General features: G+C 35.4%; 1 long non-coding RNA gene across 4 annotated transcripts; it reads left to right on the top strand.

Moving 5' to 3' along the window:
- Positions 1-520: 520 nt before the first annotated feature.
- Positions 521-8,013, top strand: LOC131634404 (uncharacterized). Of its 4 annotated transcripts, none has more exons than XR_009293537.1 (9): positions 521-1,474; positions 1,628-2,741; positions 2,812-2,911; positions 3,117-3,742; positions 4,032-5,650; positions 5,742-5,866; positions 5,937-6,008; positions 7,077-7,161; positions 7,561-8,013. It is a non-coding gene; the product is annotated as an uncharacterized LOC131634404 (long non-coding RNA). The 4 variants fall into 4 exon arrangements; XR_009293536.1 differs by having other exon boundaries at positions 3,117-3,587; positions 3,687-3,742; positions 5,742-6,008; XR_009293534.1 differs by having other exon boundaries at positions 5,742-6,008.
- The last annotated feature ends 10,062 nt before the right edge of the window (positions 8,014-18,075 follow it).

The following is an 18,075-nucleotide window of genomic DNA, read 5'->3' on the forward strand; positions in this document are numbered from 1 at the left end:
ATGCATGCATAAATGTATTAGCTTATAGGTCTGTCATTTTTGTAGTTAGCATGCCATATGGATATTCCCTACTACCGGGGGTAGTATAAAGCTTTGAAGGCCTATGATCTATTATAGTAGTTTGTGTAACCCTGAAAATATTTGGAACACTCGTTGATTGTGGTGGATGAACAGAACAATTTTTAAGAGACTAATACTACTACATATATAATATTTATTACATAAAAGATTAAAGTGAAATCTAAAATTGAGTTAAAGGATATCATCATTAATTAAGCTTAATTTAATGACAGAATAATTCTTATAATAATAAATAATTTCTCTGAAAAAGTAAAAAAAAAAAAATTCTTGTATGTAATAAAAGCAGAGAATATTTCAATAATAAGAATAAATTGTAAAAGTGGACACTTTATTAAATATAAAAACAAAATCCAATAGGGGTGGTTGTTTTAGCACCGCCTTAATTAATCCCCGCGAATGATTAAAGTGACCGTTGCGCCCTAATCCGCCAAACATTATAAGTATACAACACAACAACATTGTTTCGATTCTCTCCGATAATCTTTGTCTTTCTCAATCTTTGCCATTCTCAATCTTTGTCGCTCTCAATCTTCCTCCGTTCTCTTCTACTTTCTCGATCTTTATCATTCTCAATCTCTCTTCCGATGGATTCACCAAATCCTGCTAAGAAAAGAAAGATAGAGTTTTCCCCTTCGGCGCCAAAACCTAATAAGATACGAAAGCTTCCGTTTTTGGATGAGATTCCTCAAATGCTCACATTATCACCTCGTGATACTCCCTCACCAATCAAAAAACGGTTGCAACTCATGGATGAAATTATTGAACTTGGTGAGATGCGTTTAGAACTCTATCGTCTCATTAACAAAACCCAAGAAGCCATGGATGCTCAAAGAAAGAGAAAAGTCACAATCTTGATGTCATTTAGATAGTAACAACTCATTCCTTTCAATTGATTTTGAGTTTGTGCATCCTTGATCATCCGGCAGGTATGTTGTTTTATTTCCCAATGTTATTTTGAATCAGTCATCAGGTCAGTCATTACAGGTAATGTTCTTGTGTTTTCCTCTTTTTGATTTGCAAGGTGGTTTCATCTCTTATGTTGTTGCATTGCACTGCCTGTTATTTAACAATTAAATTGTCTATCCCACTCATTTCTTACATAACTTCAGGTTGCAATCATAGAAAGTAATTCACTCTAACTCTGTTGGTAACTTCTTCTATTCTTTTTCCTTTTTCACAGACTTTCCATAAAGGTCAGTGTCACTCTTTTATGCTTATTACATCATGTCTTGCTAATTTACATCTTTTCTTTAGTCTAAAATGTTTCTCATAGTGTCTTTTCATGTCATGAATCTCACTGGATTGTCAGAGTCTTTGCAGGAAGGTACCACGGGCACAACGTTGATATGCTCATGTCGTGAATAGATCAAAATTAGTCTTCAGGTCATTACAGGTAAATGTTCTTGTATTTGCCTCTTTTCCTTTGGTTTTTACGACATTGGCGGAGCTGTTGTTTTGTTATAAATACTGCACGAATATTATGCCGGAATGCTACTTGACTTTGTTTTTTGTTTCACTGTTTGTTTTGGTCATATTCGATATGGAGAACCAGCTTTGAGGTTACAAATGAAGGCGTTGACGCAACAGGGCATTCAGTTGGTACATCTTCGGAGGCTAAATCTTCTGCCCAAGCAAACTGGAGGCTAAGAGATAAGTAGTCAAGCTAATTAGAGAATGAGCATCTGCTTACACACAATAGTTGGTGTACTAGTTTATCAGATAATTCTTTTTTTTTTTCTAATTGATCTTTCAGACAATATCTTACTTAGAATTTTTTCAGACAATATCTTACTTGAATTAGACTTTAGAATAAACTTACTTTTAATATTTATTGAATTTAGAAACTTAAATTTTGATAAATGTATGCATAAACAGGTCCTAATGATGTGGAGTTTATCATTAACCAAGCTGAAGTTTCGATAGAACGGTTATATTTTATGGTTAATCTTTCTCAATTATTATCATTTGATTGTGCATTGTTGGTTATATTTTTTTATTTCCCAACATTATTTTGAATCCATAACTAACTTGATCGTCGGAGGCTTTGCAGGTACCACACCCTTGCTATGATCTTGTCATGAATATATCAAAATCAGTCTTGAGATCATTAAAGGTGATGTTCTTCTGGTTGCCTCATTTGACTTGCTTGTGCTCAACATAAAATGTGAAACCTTCTTGACTTGTCTTAGGGGCTTTTTGTTGGTCTTCTTGTAGTGAGCTTAATTACTTTTCAATGTTTACATTGTTAATGTTTTGTGAATTTTGTAGGAAGATAACTCGGAAGAGGTCGGTGAATATTAAAATAGTTATTATCTATTATGCCGTTGAACTTACTGTGATAGAACAATTAAATTGTTTTCCCGCTCATATCTTTCATATGGTAATCCATCATGTTTCCGTTTATGTTCTATATAATGCATACATGCTAGAGGCAGTAACTGCACAAATTTTCTGTACTTAATTGAGTTATTATTGATAATTTCGTACTGGACCATGTGAAATTGTTGAAGAACTTTGCAGTTACTTGATATGATTACAGTTGTATGACTTGCAAAGTCATTTTATTGGGACTTCGGGTAAAGGACATCCTTCATATTTTCTTAAGTGGTTTTCCTTCAATGTGGTTGCAGGGATTTGTCATTGGCTCAGCTCATTTTAAGGTAGTATTTTATTTTATTTTCCAAAATAATTTTGAATTCATAACTAACTAGATAGTCAGAGTCTTTGCAGGTACCACACCTTTGCTATGCCAGTGTCATTGACACGGGAGCCTGCTGGAACATTGGAAATGGCAGAGGGTGAAAATGTTGGGTCACAACTAGTTCCTTCGGTAAAACATCTCGACTTATTTTCATATGTTGGGTGAAAATGTTTGATGTCATTATAGCATGTATAAATTACATGTAATGTAAAACTTGACTTATTTTCATATGAGGTTGCATGTTAGTATTAACTAGTGCAAGAAACATCTTGAGTGATCATGCATGATTGACTTTGTTTTTAGTTTCACTGTTTGTTTTGGTCATATTTGATAGGGAGAGCCAGCATTTGAGGTTACAATTGAAGGCGTTGACGCAACAGGGCATTCAATTGGTACATCTTCGGAGACTAAAGCTTCTGCCCAAGCAAACTGAAAGCTAAGAGATAAGTAGTCAAGCTAATTAGAGAATGAGCATCTGCTTACACACAATAGTTGTTGTACTAGTTTATCAGATTATTCATTTTTTTTTTCTAATTGATCTTTCAGACAATATCTTAGAATTTTTTTCAGACAATATCTTACTTGAATTAGCCTTTAGAATAAAATAATATTAATGGACACATTTATTTCCATCAATATTTTATTTATGTTACATTTGTTGGGTATAAAATAAATTTTGCTTTGAATTATGTAAAATTATGTAAGAACTCAATTGAATTTGCAGGTTGGTTTCTATCAATGGGTCACATTTGAAGAGGCTTATGATGCTGTTATCTGAATCGGTTCCGCCATGAAGAGCGGCAGTGTCAGTCCTGTAACTGTTCTTGTTCTATTAACTTACTATACTAAATATTCATAAATTTATGTAATTAATATAACTAGCTTTTGTTTTTTGTATCACAAGGGTGACTGTTGTGGCATAAATGGATCCAATTGTCCGGATGGATATTTGCAATGGAGGTATAGCACTTTATCTTTGTAAGGAAAATAACAATTAAGGAACTATTAAGTATGTTAAACATGTTAGAATATGATATCATATGATTAGCGTTATTAATTATTGCATTAGTACTTTAGTGATTTGATTCAGAATTTGGTGTTTCCAGGTTTGTAACATACAGTATGTCCCATTATATGTCACAGTTTGTGTTTTTGTGCCTTTCCTAAATCTAAATAAACTTACTTTAAATATTTATTGAATTTAGAAACTTAAAAGTTTGATAAATGTTTCGTATTGATGCATAAACAGGTCCTAATGCTGTGGAGTTTATCATTAACCAGGCTGAAGATTTGGCATAAATCAGTACCAACTCATTATTTGTAAGATATCTTTGTTTCCCAACTTTCATGCTTATTACTTTGGGAGGCAAGAACCAAGTCATTTTTTGAAAACCAGAATTTCATGCCTTCGGTTTTTGCCAACAATGCTGAATTTTTTATCTAAGAATTCAACAAAGCTAATGAAAAAGATGCCCCTTAAGCCTCCCATGTACCTGCAGCTGCAACTTGGGGGGCTTCTTAAGAAAATGAATGTTGATACAAAGTGATTCCATCGCTCCAAATCTCCCTTGTTTTCAGCTCATCTAGAATTCCCTGAATACTAACACTATCAGTTTCGTGATCCTTAAATTTTGGATCAATTTTCTCTTTACTCTCAATCCTGACTTGTCGTTTATATCCCTCATGCTGATGAAGTTCTCTGCTGAAACCTTGTTGATGTATTATTTGTGGATCATACTCAATCTGTTGTGCCATCCCTCTGAGATGAGGTAGGGCATGCTCCTGTTGTTGACTTCTTGTTTCCTTGCTTTCCTTCTTCGTAGAAGTTATGTTGAGCCCCTGTTGTTGATTTATAACCTGTTGTGCATTGTCTTGGATCTGGTCTGAGTAATTCCCCTGTTTTTGCATTCCTGTTGAGTATGAATATTATTGATCTGCTGATGTTGATTTGTATGTAGCACTGAGATTCTCGAATTCCGGATCCTGGTGTTAATTTGTGCCTTGTCGAATTTTGGATTCATGTTGTGTAGTATGACTAATGCTCAACTGTTGTTGATTTCTCTGTAGCACTTCCTCTACCTGCTTACCAACATCTTTGATTTTCTCAAAATCATGCTCCTGGTATAGATTTGTGCCTTGTTTCTCATTGTATTCCTGTTACTTAGTATAACTGATGGTTTCTTGCTGGTGTTGAGTTATGCATGCCACATCCTCCACCTGTTTTGTAAAATCTCTACTCATCTCTAGAATATGCTTATGTTGTTGATAGGATTATTTGTGTTGCTCTCAGCCTCTACCTGGTTTGCAATGCTTGTGATCTTCAATATATATATAGTAGGCAACATTGCGCTTCTGTAATCTGTACTAGCAGCATAGTGTAATCTTACAAGTTCTTTACCTATTTATTGATATACCACAAAAACTAATTCACAAAATCAGTGATTTTTGTTTGAGGATTCTGCTCTGTAGCATTTAATCAATGGTGATTATTAGTATGTTTCACAATTCCAAAATTGCACTTTGGCCTTTTCTACTCAATTAATCATGCTTGTTGTTTTACTCTGCTAGAGGCCTGATTAATATAACTGAAGATGGATTTGTGTAAGGTATGTTTTTATTAAAACATATAAGCCATTGTTCTATGGCCTAACCATTTCCTTGTGATCCTTTTTGCTGTTTTTGTTCCCAGTCAGATAAATTGCACGAATATTGTTTTGAGCTATTTCTAGCACTTTCTTTTTTTATACTGGTAAGGGTGGTTATGTGCTTTGATTTTGTGGAGTCCCATCACCAAATTGTGTTTGATTTTTCTTGAGGAGACTGGCTAGTCCTACAACAACTTCACAATTACTGGATATGATTACAAATGTATGACTTCCAAAATAATTTTATTGGGACTTTGGGTAAAAGATATCCTTCATGTTTTCTGAATTGTAGTTTTCCTTCAATGTGGTTGCAGGGATTTGTCATTGCTCCCAGCTTTACTAGTTGACTTAATATACCGATGCTATGGATAATCTTTCTCAATTATTATTTTTTCTATGCAATTGTGAACTTATCATGATCTGCTGGAGGATATCTAAGGTAGTATGTTGTTTTATTTCCCAAAATAATTTTGAATTCATTACTAACTTGATCGTCGGAGTCTTTGCAGGTACCACACCTTTTTGCTATATGCTAATGAGTATGATCAAACATAAAGGGAAACCAACATCTCAAAAATGTGGTAGGAAGTTTACCTTTGATTTAGGATTTTTTTTTTTATTGGTATTGTTGTTATGTATATTGATTATCTGCATTTCAAATTTTATTTATTTATTTATTTTATTTCGGTGTTGCTCTTTCATTATTTCAGTTATAGATACACCATGTATTTTAAAAAAAGTTTCAATAACTAATTGTAATCAACATCACCACAAAAACTTCATGTCCTAATTCCTATGGTCAAAATAATTCATGATGTCAAAATGGTCTTACATCTTACATGTTTCATGCCTGATGATCTCATTGAAAATATGGGTATGAAAAGCTTTGTATTTGTTTGGAGACCTTAACTAAATTGTACTAACTTCATTGGTAAAATAATCATATTCTTTTGGTCTAGATAAAATAGTTTTTAAATCAATTGTAATTGTAATGAGGTATTGTGTATGATAAAAACATTGCTTAAATTTATTACTTTAGAAACTCCCATATTAGCTCATTTTTCTTGCCATAGATTTTGGTAGAATTACTTATGACTTTGTTCAATCTATTACTAATGGTCTTGTGAATTTTCACTAAATTTTAATTTTATTTAATATTTTATTAATCATAACTTTGTTTCATCTGTATCAAAAAATATTTTATCAATCATAATAAACACAACTAATTAGATTCAATCAAGAAAACATGCATTTTAATGTATAAACAATCTTTACATGTTCTAAATAAACATATAATTTCATGTCACATATTTTGACTTATAAATTATTATATTCATATATGTGTATTTCAGTATCATTATATCTTTGATTTAGGATTTTTTTTTTATTGGTATTGTTGTTATGTATACTGATTATCTGCATTTCAAATTTTATTTATTCATTTATTTGATTTCGGTGTTGCTCTTTCATTATTTCAGTTATAGATACACCATGTATTTTAAAAAAAGTTTCAATAACTAATTGTAATCAACATCACCACAAAAACTTCATGTCCTAATTCCTATGGTCAAAATAATTCATGATGTCAAAATGTCAAGTATATACTGAACCCATCAATTTGATTGAATTTGCTATGATACTTTGATTAGGTTGGAAATTTATGTGCTCCAGTAGAAGAGTGGACAGTTGGTAGAACCGAACTCACCTCACTCATGGTTGTAGAGAGGAGACATGGTACACATTTTGATCTACAGAGCTTTGTTTTGTCTTAATACTTTTTCACTAAATAGTGTTTTCAAGTTATTTGCTTTTCTGGTGTTTTTACTTTAATCATCAAACTCGGGGTATCTTAAGAACTCGATCTTAATCGAAATTTTGCTAAAAGTTACAATTTGGGCTTTCTACAAAATCACAATGTCACATTTGAGTATACTGAACTGTGTTGATTGGTTTTTATTGGCTAATAAATTTTTTTCATGGAAAAATCAGTAAAATATATTTTGTTACTTGACAACAAAACTTAAGATGGAATTTTAAGTTTTCATATAATGGAACTTAAAGTTTTGGATCTTAGTGTATGGAGATTGTTGATTGTGAAGGTTTAACCAGAACCCCATTTTTTTGGTTATGCAGTTTGGCTGCAATCAATGGAAGTTCCACTGGATCAATATCATCACCATCGGCTGGATTGGGACCTAGCGAAAATGTGAGCGGATGTAGTAAAGCTTCTTGGATGGTGGTTTTGGCTCTCATTCATCACTTATTTGCTGCTCATGGTTTCACTTTATGCATAACAGCAAAAGGTGAAAATAGGCACTAATTGGCAAGAGAAAAAAGCTTTCCTGTTATTTGTTCAGGCTGCACATGTTAAAAATTTTAGGAATATCAAATTAGGTGTTACTATCGATGTAGAACAGAACTGATGATGACAGACCAACTTATTATCTAAAAAAGTCCATTCTTAGTTGTTTTCTTATGGTTATTTCCTTTCTATCATGCAGCTATCAGTTTTCTATACTGCTTTTGATTTGGGATGACATATATGTTGGCTTAGGTGTTAGTTCTGGTTATTGGTTTTAGTTTGCTTAGCTGTGTTGTACATGGGTATTAACTTGTGTATTATGGTGGATGATGGCACCACTTGTGCGTTTGTCTTTTCTTTAATGATAATTTTTATTGGCTGTTCCAAAAAAAATTACTCTTTGTGTGAATGCAGGAGACGGCAAATGTTTTGTCAAAGAGTGCAGAAGAATGTTTTGCTTATGGTATGGACTCATTTGTATCAAACCTGTGAGTTTAAAAAAATTGAAAGAATGTATTGAACAATATACTTAAGGTGATAATAACTTTGTAGTTTTTCTTTTGAACAAAAGTATATGCAGTTAAGGAAATTTTGTAATATATGGATCATATTTTCATCATTTGCAAGTTCATACCCATTATATGCATCACTATTGATAAAAGTTATATAATTATTATTATATAGATAATATAGATTATAGCATGTCACAAATGTCTTGATAAAAGTAACTTTGAATCAATAATAATGTTTCATGCCTGATGATCTCATAGAAAATATGGGTATGAAAAGCTTTGTATTTGTATTTGTTTGGAGACCTTAACTAAATTGTACTAACTTCATTGGTAAAATAATTATATTCTTTTGGTCTAGATAAAATAGTTTTTAAATCAATTGTAATTGTAATGAGGTATTGTGTATAATAAAAACATTGCTTAAATTTATTACTTTAGTTACTTTGGAAACTAGAAATTCCCATATTAGCTCATTTTTCTTGCCATAAATTTTGGTAGAATTACTTATGACTTTGTTCAATCTATTACTAATGGTCTTGTGAATTTTCACTAAATTTTAATTTTATTTAATATTTTATTAATCATAACTTTGTTTCATCTGTATCAAAAAATATTTTATCAATCATAATAAACACAACTAATTAGATTCAATCAAGAAAACATGCATTTTAATGTATAAACAATCTTTACATATTCTAAATAAACATATAATTTCATGTCACATATTTTGACTTATAAATTATTATATTCATATATGTGTATTTCAGTATCATTATATCTTACACAATTATTTTAATTCATGCGGAGGCACGGGTATTTGATTAATTTTTTTTTATCAAGTATTTGATTAATTATATCAATAAAAGGTTACACTCCACTTAAGGGTTGTCTAAATGTTTATTACTCTCTGAACTTCCTTCTTCTCAATCTTATTGAATTTATAATCTATTTTTATTATATTATGCTTTTTTGATATCTAGTTCAATTAATTTATTATTTATTATTTATTCTATTAATTTATTTTTGAGATCAAAATAATAAAATTAATTTAACATAAATTTTTATGTCATTTAATAAAATACTAAAAATTTAATCAATTATTTTATACTCTATTAGTTATTAATTAATTTATTAATCATTTAATAACCGCTATATTTTTCCATCAAATAAAATTTTAATGATTTATCTGTGAGATATTTGATTACTTATCCCTTTTTTGTGTGGCTCATCTTAAATTAAATAAATTTGATTAATTTCCTTGTACTTTATCGCAATAAATCACAATTTTCATAAGTTTAATAAAGTATGAAAAAAATGGTTAAATTTTAAATTGGTTAGCCATCAAGTGGTATCACAGCTCATTAAGCATGAGGAAACTTATATGATATATGCACAAAAAAACGTGCTATCTCATTCATTTTAATTTGTGATTTTATTATGCTTAACCCATGAAAAATAAATCAGCATCAAGACTTATATGAAGTAATCAAAAGCTTAGGAAGTCTTATTACAAATTCACTTGCTAGGAGAGTTAATGGTGCCCTTATTCAATTCACTACCAAAAAAATGGAAGAAATGAACTAATTGAGAAGAAATACTCCAAGACTTGCCAATTTCATCCAAAATCATGAAGATGACATGATTTGTTCCCTTGTTGCCCCATTTGAATCTTTTAATTTATCCTATTGTAATGAAATGTGTAAGGATCCTCCTGTAACGCCCATAAATGTGTTTTTCTGATTAATTGTGATGTTTGCTACATTTCCCTAATTTTACCGTTTTTGAGTCGAGTCAGTCGGTAAATATTAATTATGTTAATATTTTACTTATTACTTTCCATGTGTGTAATTATTATGTTTTGGGTGTTAATTGGTTAGAATTAATGTTTAGTAACATTTGGGCCAAAATTATAATTTATGAAAGTTGAGTGGGGGATAATGAGAAGTAGAGAAATAGAAAGAGATATAGAGAGAAAAAGAGATATTTTGAGATATTTTGGGAAAGAAAGAAGAGAAAAACAAAGAGAAGAAGAGAAGTGTAGGAATCCAAACCAAGCTAGAGCCAAGAATCTAACCAAGGTAAGGGGGATGAATCTAGTTTATCTTGATTGTATGGTTCTTATAGTTTTGTGTGTTTTGTTCTTGTTCTTGCTCTTTTCTAAGCTTGATCAACAATGGTAAATTGGGTGTTTTGTGAGCTTTGAAGTTATAAACTTGATTTTGTGGTGTGTATGTATACTATGATGATAGATATTCCCATGGATCATGTTTGTTTTCATTTCTCCATGTTTTCTTGCTCATGAAGAAATTGTTAGGTTATTGACATTTAGTGAGTGAGCCATGGATCATTGATTGATAGAGTGAATATATGGCTTGTATGGGTTGTGTAGGATGTGTAGGGAAGCTTATTTGAGGTTTTGAGAGGATTGGATGGGGTTTTGCAGGTCTGTAGCAGAACTGATTTTTCTAGGTTTACGCAGGTCCGCTGAGCGGAGGGGGTCCGCTGAGCGGAGGTTCTGTAATTTTTGTTTGATGATTCCCTGTCTGGGTCCGCTGAGCGGAGCTCAAGCGGACTGTGCGAAATTTTGTTTTCCAAACTTCGTTTTGTTGTATCTTTTGAACCGTAGGTCGTTTCTACGCGCCGTTTGAAGTATTATGAGAACCCTTGAGTATGCTTTATGATAAGGAGGGGTGTGTTGGTGGTTGAATGAATTTTTCATAAATGTATTTTTGTGAAATGATATTTGCTAATCAAGTATGTTTTGACGGTATATGTGTGCTGTGTGAATATGAACGCCTGAGTGGCAATTTTGATGATGTATCCGTGTGGAATAATATAACCGGTGTGATGTAGATATGTGACCGAGTTATATTGTTGTTGTTGTTATGTAATTGAGTCGTTTGTATGCACAACATGACATTTCATTACGTTAATGGCGGAATGCTATTAACAGGTGGCCTGAATTGGCAATTATTACCAGTGGGAGCTTAGTGCTCGGTAAAAAGGTGTATTTTCCTGAGTGGCAAGAGGTCATCAGTGGGGGATAGATGCTCGATGACGGTTAGTCGTAGCTTACTGCTCGACAAAGGTGTATTTTCCTGAGGGAAAGAAGTCCCAACATAATGCTCGGCAAGGTGTATTTGTCATAATGACAAGGAGGAGTTTTACTCCGGATTTGGTACCACATGCATACGCATAGTCGAGTCTCATTCATCATCGTCAGTCTTTATAATTTATGTTATCATGCATGTACCACATTACTTATATATTGACTGTGGTTGACTTATTGGATTATCTTGTTATATGATTCTTAATGATATTTGTGGGCATTACTATATTGATCATGCTTTCATTATGAATTATATTCTCACCCTTCTGCCTTAATGTTACCTACTCGTGGGTAATGTGCAGGTGATTCGCAAGTGTAGGTGCTCTCTTTGTAGTCGTCCGTTTTGGTATCGTCCGCTCGTGATACGTAACACCTAGGGGGGAAATCGAACACTTATTTTGTAGATAATGCTTATAGGATCCTTTTGATGTATATTTGATCCTTTAGATGCATTCGTATTATGTATTTTGGACACCTTCTCATGCGATGTATTTTGGAAGAATGTTGTGGATATTTTGTTTACCGATGCATTTATATAAGTGTGAATACATTCAGGTGTTTATGGGAATCTTTCCTCTTTGATTAATTGTGTTACGCATCTTTTGCGAGTATGTTATGTTTGGTTACGTGGTTACTTAAGTGTAACGCCCTAATTGTTTTTATGAATTTAATTTTTATACTCTGATATTAGTACCTATATGCCTGGGTAGAATTGGGGTGTTACATTAGTGGTATCAGAGCGGGTCGGTCTTGTCCGACCAAGTGTCGTGTCGTTTGGTCTAACAATTCTTGTGTTATTTTTTTTTTTGGGCTTACTTCTCTTGGTGTTATTGTGAAGTTTAGAGATGGCTGGACGTAATGACGCTGCTATTGCTGCTGCATTGCAAGCTATGGCTGAAGCTATGCATACGGATGAGAATGCAAGGTCTCGGAGTTTAGCGACTTTCCAGAGGGAGAATCCTCCTGTGTTTAAGGGAACGCATGACCCCGAGGGAGCCTTGACTTGGATGAAGGAGATGGAGAGGATCTTTCGTGTGATGGATTGCACGCAAGAGCAGAAAGTCAGGTATGGCACTCATCAGTTAGCTGTGGAGGCTGATGATTGGTGGCTGGAGACTTTGGCAAGGTTAGAAGCAACCGGTGAAGAGATTTCCTGGACGGTGTTCAAGAGGGAGTTTTTGAGGAAGTATTAACCGGAGGATGTCCGTGGAAAGAAAGAGACTGGGTTTCTGGCTTTGGTTCAAGGCAGCATGTCTGTGTCTGAATATGCGGCAAAGTTTAATGAACTTGTGAAATTCTACCCGCACTTTGTTGGTGAGGGAGCAGAATTTTCTAAGTGCATTAAGTTCCAGAATGGGTTACGTTCTGATATCAAGAAGGCGGTAGGGTATCAGAAGATTCGGGTGTTTCCAGATTTGGTGGACAGCTGTAGGATTTATGATGAGGATAATAATGCTCATCATAAGGTGATTAATGAAAAGAGGAACAAAGGTCCGCAGAATCGTGGGACGCTGTATGATGGAGGGAAGGGTAAGCAAAAGATGAATTATGGACCAAGGTTTAGTGGGGGAGATGCTCCTGCTAAGATTGTATGTTTTAAGTGTGGTAAACCTGGCCACAAAAGTAATGTCTGCTTTAGTGACGCAAAGAAATGTTTCAAGTGTGGAAGGGTAGGACATGTGTCATCCGACTGTGCGTCCAAGGGAGTTGTGTGTTTTAATTATGGCGAAGAGGGACACATGAGCGGTCAATGTCAGAAGAAGAAAGTTCAAGCTGGTGGGAAGGTGTTTTCTTTGGCTGGAACTCAGACGGATAAGGGTGATCGACTGATCAGAGGTACTTGTTTTATTAATGGCATTTCTTTAATTGCTATTATTGATACGGGTGCTTCCCATTGTTTTATAGCCGATGATTGTGTTAAAATATTAGGTCTTGTTCTATCTGATTTGGGTGGTGAGATGGTTATCGATTTACCAGCAATGGGGTCGGTGACTACTTCTTTAGTTTGTAAGAATTGTCCGGTATCAATCTTCGGTAAGGACTTTACTGTTGATTTGATTTGTTTGTCGATGAACGAGTTAGACGTGGTTCTGGGAATGGATTGGTTGATGAATAATCGTGTCCATATCGATTGTTATCATAAGTTGGTGAGGTTTCCATTTCTTGAGAAGGATGTGGAATTTGATGTCTTATCTACCAAGGAGTTGAATCGACTGTTAGAAGATGGGGCACAATTGTTTGGTGTGTTTGCATCGTTGACTGTGGAGAGTCGAGCTGCAGTTGGGGATTTTCCAGTAGTGCGAGAATTTCCCGAAGTGTTTCCTGAAGACTTTTCTGATGTGCCGCCAAAGAGAGAGGTGGAATTTTCCATAGATCTAGTTCCTGGTACGAGGCCTGTTTCTATGGCGCCATATAGAATGTCGGCATCAGAGTTAGTGGAATTAAAGAAACAATTGGAAGAGTTTCTAGCAAAACATTTTGTGAGGCCTAGTGTTTCACCATGGGGGGCTCCAGTTTTGTTGGTAAAGAAGAAGGATGGAAGCATGAGGTTGTGTATTGATTATCGCCAGTTGAACAAGGTGACAATTAAGAATAAGTATCCGCTTCCTAGGATTGACGACTTGATGGATCAGTTGGTGGGAGCCAGTGTGTTTAGCAAGATTGATTTAAGATCTGGTTACCATCAGATTCGGGTGAAGGAGGAAGATATTCAGAAGACTGCGTTTAGGACTCGGTACGGGCATTATGAGTTTTTGGTGATGCCGTTCGGAGTTTCTAATGCACCTGGTGTGTTTATGGAGTATATGAATCGCATATTCCATGATCAGTTGGATAAGTTTGTTGTGGTCTTCATAGATGACATCTTGATTTATTCTAAGTCTCCGGAAGAGCATAAGGAGCATTTGCGTGTTGTGCTACAGGTTTTGAGGGAGAAGCAGTTGTATGCTAAGTTATCCAAGTGCAAGTTCTGGTTATCAGAGGTGAGTTTTCTTGGTCATGTGATTTCAGGTAACGGGATTGCAGTGGATCCATCCAAGGTAGATGCAGTGCTACAATGGGAGGTTCCGAGATCGGTTACTGAGATCAGAAGCTTCTTAGGTTTGGCGGGTTATTACCGAAGATTCATAGAAGGCTTTTCGAAGTTGGCACTTCCGTTAACTCAGCTTACTTGCAAGGGTAAGGCATTTATTTGGGACATAGTTTGTGAAAGGAATTTTGAAGAGTTGAAGAGAAGGTTGACTTCAGCTCCGGTTTTGGTTTTACCTGATCCTGAGGAACCGTTTGTGGTGTATTGTGATGCATCGCATATGGGGTTAGGTGGTGTTTTGATGCAGGAAGGTAAGGTGGTGGCTTACGCTTCGAGGCAGTTAAGGATTCATGAGAAGAATTATCCCACTCATGATTTAGAGTTAGCTGCGGTGGTTTTTGCATTAAAGATTTGGAGGCATTATCTCTACGGTGCAAGGTTCGAGGTCTTTAGTGATCATAAGAGTTTGAAATACTTATTTGATCAGAAAGAGTTGAACATGAGACAACGTAGGTGGTTGGAATTCTTGAAGGACTATGACTTTAGCTTGAATTACCATCCTGGTAAAGCTAATGTGGTTGCCGATGCTTTGAGTCGGAAATCTTTGCATATGTCCGCTATGATGGCGGAGGAGTGGGAACTTTTGGAGCAGTTTCGTGATCTTAGTTTAGTATGTGAATTGACGCCAGGTAGTGTGAAGATGGGTATGTTGAAAGTGACGAATGATTTTCTGTCGACCGTTAGCGAGAGACAGAAAATGGATGTGAAACTTGTTGATTTGTTTATGATGGCAAATCAAAGTGATGATGGCGACTTCAGAGTGGATGGTCAGGGTGTTTTGAGATTCAGTGGTCGAATTTGTGTACCTGATGATTCCGAGCTGAAAAAGATGATTTTAGAGGAAGGTCACAGAAGCAGTTTGAGTATTCATCCGGGAGCCAATAAGATGTATCAGGATTTGAAAAAGATCTTTTGGTGGTCTGGTTTGAAAAGGGATGTGGCTCAGTTTGTATATGCGTGTTTGGTATGTCAGAAGTCAAAAGTGGAGCATCAGCGTCCTGCAGGGTTGTTGCAACCGTTGGATATTCCAGAGTGGAAATGGGATAGTATTTCTATGGACTTTGTGACGAGTTTACCAAATACTGTGAGAGGTTTCGATGCGGTTTGGGTGATTGTTGATAGGTTGACAAAGTCTGCTCACTTTATTCCTATTAACATCACTTTTCCAGTTGCGAAGTTGGCTGAGATTTATATCAAGGTGATTGTGAAACTACATGGTATACCGTTGAGTATTGTGTCGGATAGAGATCCAAGGTTCACATCAGATTTTTGGAAAGGTTTGCAAGAGGCTCTAGGTTCTAAGTTGAGGTTGAGTTCGGCTTATCATCCTCAGACAGACGGTCAGACCGAAAGGACTATTCAATCGTTAGAAGACTTGTTGAGGGCATGTGTTCTAGAGAAGGGAGGTTCGTGGGATACTTATCTTCCGTTGATAGAATTCACTTACAACAACAGTTTTCATTCTAGTATCGGAATGGCACCTTTTGAAGCGCTATATGGTCGTAAGTGTAGAACTCCATTGTGTTGGTTTGAATCGGGCGAGAGTGTGGTACTCGGACCTGAAATAGTAAGAGAGACTACAGAGAAGGTGAAATTTATTTGTGAGAAAATGAGAAGTTCACAGAGTAGGCAAAAGAGTTATCATGACAAGTGAAGGAAAGATTTGGAATTCCAAGCCGGTGATCATGTATTCTTAAGAGTTACACCTATGACTGGTGTTGGACGAGCTTTGAAATCGAGGAAGCTTACTCCGCGTTTTATTGGTCCTTATCAGATATCGGAGCGAGTTGGCAAAGTTGCGTATCGGGTGGCGTTACCGCCAAGTCTTGCTAATCTGCACGGTGTATTCCATGTGTCTCAGTTGAGGAGATACATTGCGGATCCGTCCCATGTGATTCAGATGGATGATGTGCAAGTGCGTGAGAACCTGACGGTTGAGACGATACCGGTGCGTATTGAGGATCGTGAGACTAAGACTCTGCGAGGCAAGGAGATCGTCTTGGTGAAAGTCGTACGGTTAAGTGCGGCAGGTGAGAGTTTGACCTGGGAGTTGGAGAGTAAGATGCGAGACTCCTATCCTGAGTTGTTTGTAGCAGGTAATCTTTATTTTCGAGGACGAAAATCTTTTAAGTGGGGGAGGGTTGTAACGCCCATAAATGTGTTTTTCTGATTAATTGTGATGTTTGCTACATTTCCCTAATTTTACCGTTTTTCAGTCGAGTCAGTCGGTAAATATTAATTATGTTAATATTTTACTTATTACTTTCCATGTGTGTAATTATTATGTTTTGGGTGTTAATTGGTTAGAATTAATGTTTAGTAACATTTGGGCCAAAATTATAATTTATGAAAGTTGAGTGGGGGATAATGAGAAGTAGAGAAATAGAAAGAGATATAGAGAGAAAAAGAGATATTTTGAGATATTTTGGGAAAGAAAGAAGAGAAAAACAAAGAGAAGAAGAGAAGTGTAGGAATCCAAACCAAGCTAGAGCCAAGAATCTAACCAAGGTAAGGGGGATGAATCTAGTTTATCTTGATTGTATGGTTCTTATAGTTTTGTGTGTTTTGTTCTTGTTCTTGCTCTTTTCTAAGCTTGATCAACAATGGTAAATTGGGTGTTTTGTGAGCTTTGAAGTTATAAACTTGATTTTGTGGTGTGTATGTATACTATGATGATAGATATTCCCATGGATCATGTTTGTTTTCATTTCTCCATGTTTTCTTGCTCATGAAGAAATTGTTAGGTTATTGACATTTAGTGAGTGAGCCATGGATCATTGATTGATAGAGTGAATATATGGCTTGTATGGGTTGTGTAGGATGTGTAGGGAAGCTTATTTGAGGTTTTGAGAGGATTGGATGGGGTTTTGCAGGTCTGTAGCAGAACTGATTTTTCTAGGTTTACGCAGGTCCGCTGAGCGGAGGGGGTCCGCTGAGTGGAGGTTCTGTAATTTTTGTTTGATGATTCCCTGTCTGGGTCCGCTGAGCGGAGCTCAAGCGGACTGTGCGAAATTTTGTTTTCCAAACTTCGTTTTGTTGTATCTTTTGAACCGTAGGTCGTTTCTAAGCGCCGTTTGAAGTATTATGAGAACCCTTGAGTATGCTTTATGATAAGGAGGGGTGTGTTGGTGGTTGAATGATTTTTTCATAAATGTATTTTTGTGAAATGATATTTGCTAATCAAGTATGTTTTGACGGTATATGTGTGCTGTGTGAATATGAACGCCTGAGTGGCAATTTTGATGATGTATCCGTGTGGAATAATATAACCGGTGTGATATAGATATGTGACCGAGTTATATTGTTGTTGTTGTTGTTATGCAATTGAGTCGTTTGTATGCACAGCATGACATTTCATTACGTTAATGGCGGAATGCTATTAACAGGTGGCCTGAATTGGCAATTATTACCAGTGGGAGCTTAGTGCTCGGTAAAAAGGTGTATTTGCCCGAGTGGCAAGAGGTCATCAGTGGGGGCTAGATGCTCGATGACGGTTAGTCGTAGCTTACTGCTCGACAAAGGTGTATTTTCCTGAGGGAAAGAAGTCCCAGCATAATGCTCGGCAAGGTGTATTTGTCATAATGACAAGGAGGAGTTTTACTCCGGATTTGGTACCACATGCATACGCATAGTCGAG

This window comes from Vicia villosa, unplaced genomic scaffold (assembly GCF_029867415.1).
Source record: "Vicia villosa cultivar HV-30 ecotype Madison, WI unplaced genomic scaffold, Vvil1.0 ctg.001290F_1_1, whole genome shotgun sequence".
Lineage (NCBI taxonomy): Eukaryota > Viridiplantae > Streptophyta > Magnoliopsida > Fabales > Fabaceae > Vicia > Vicia villosa.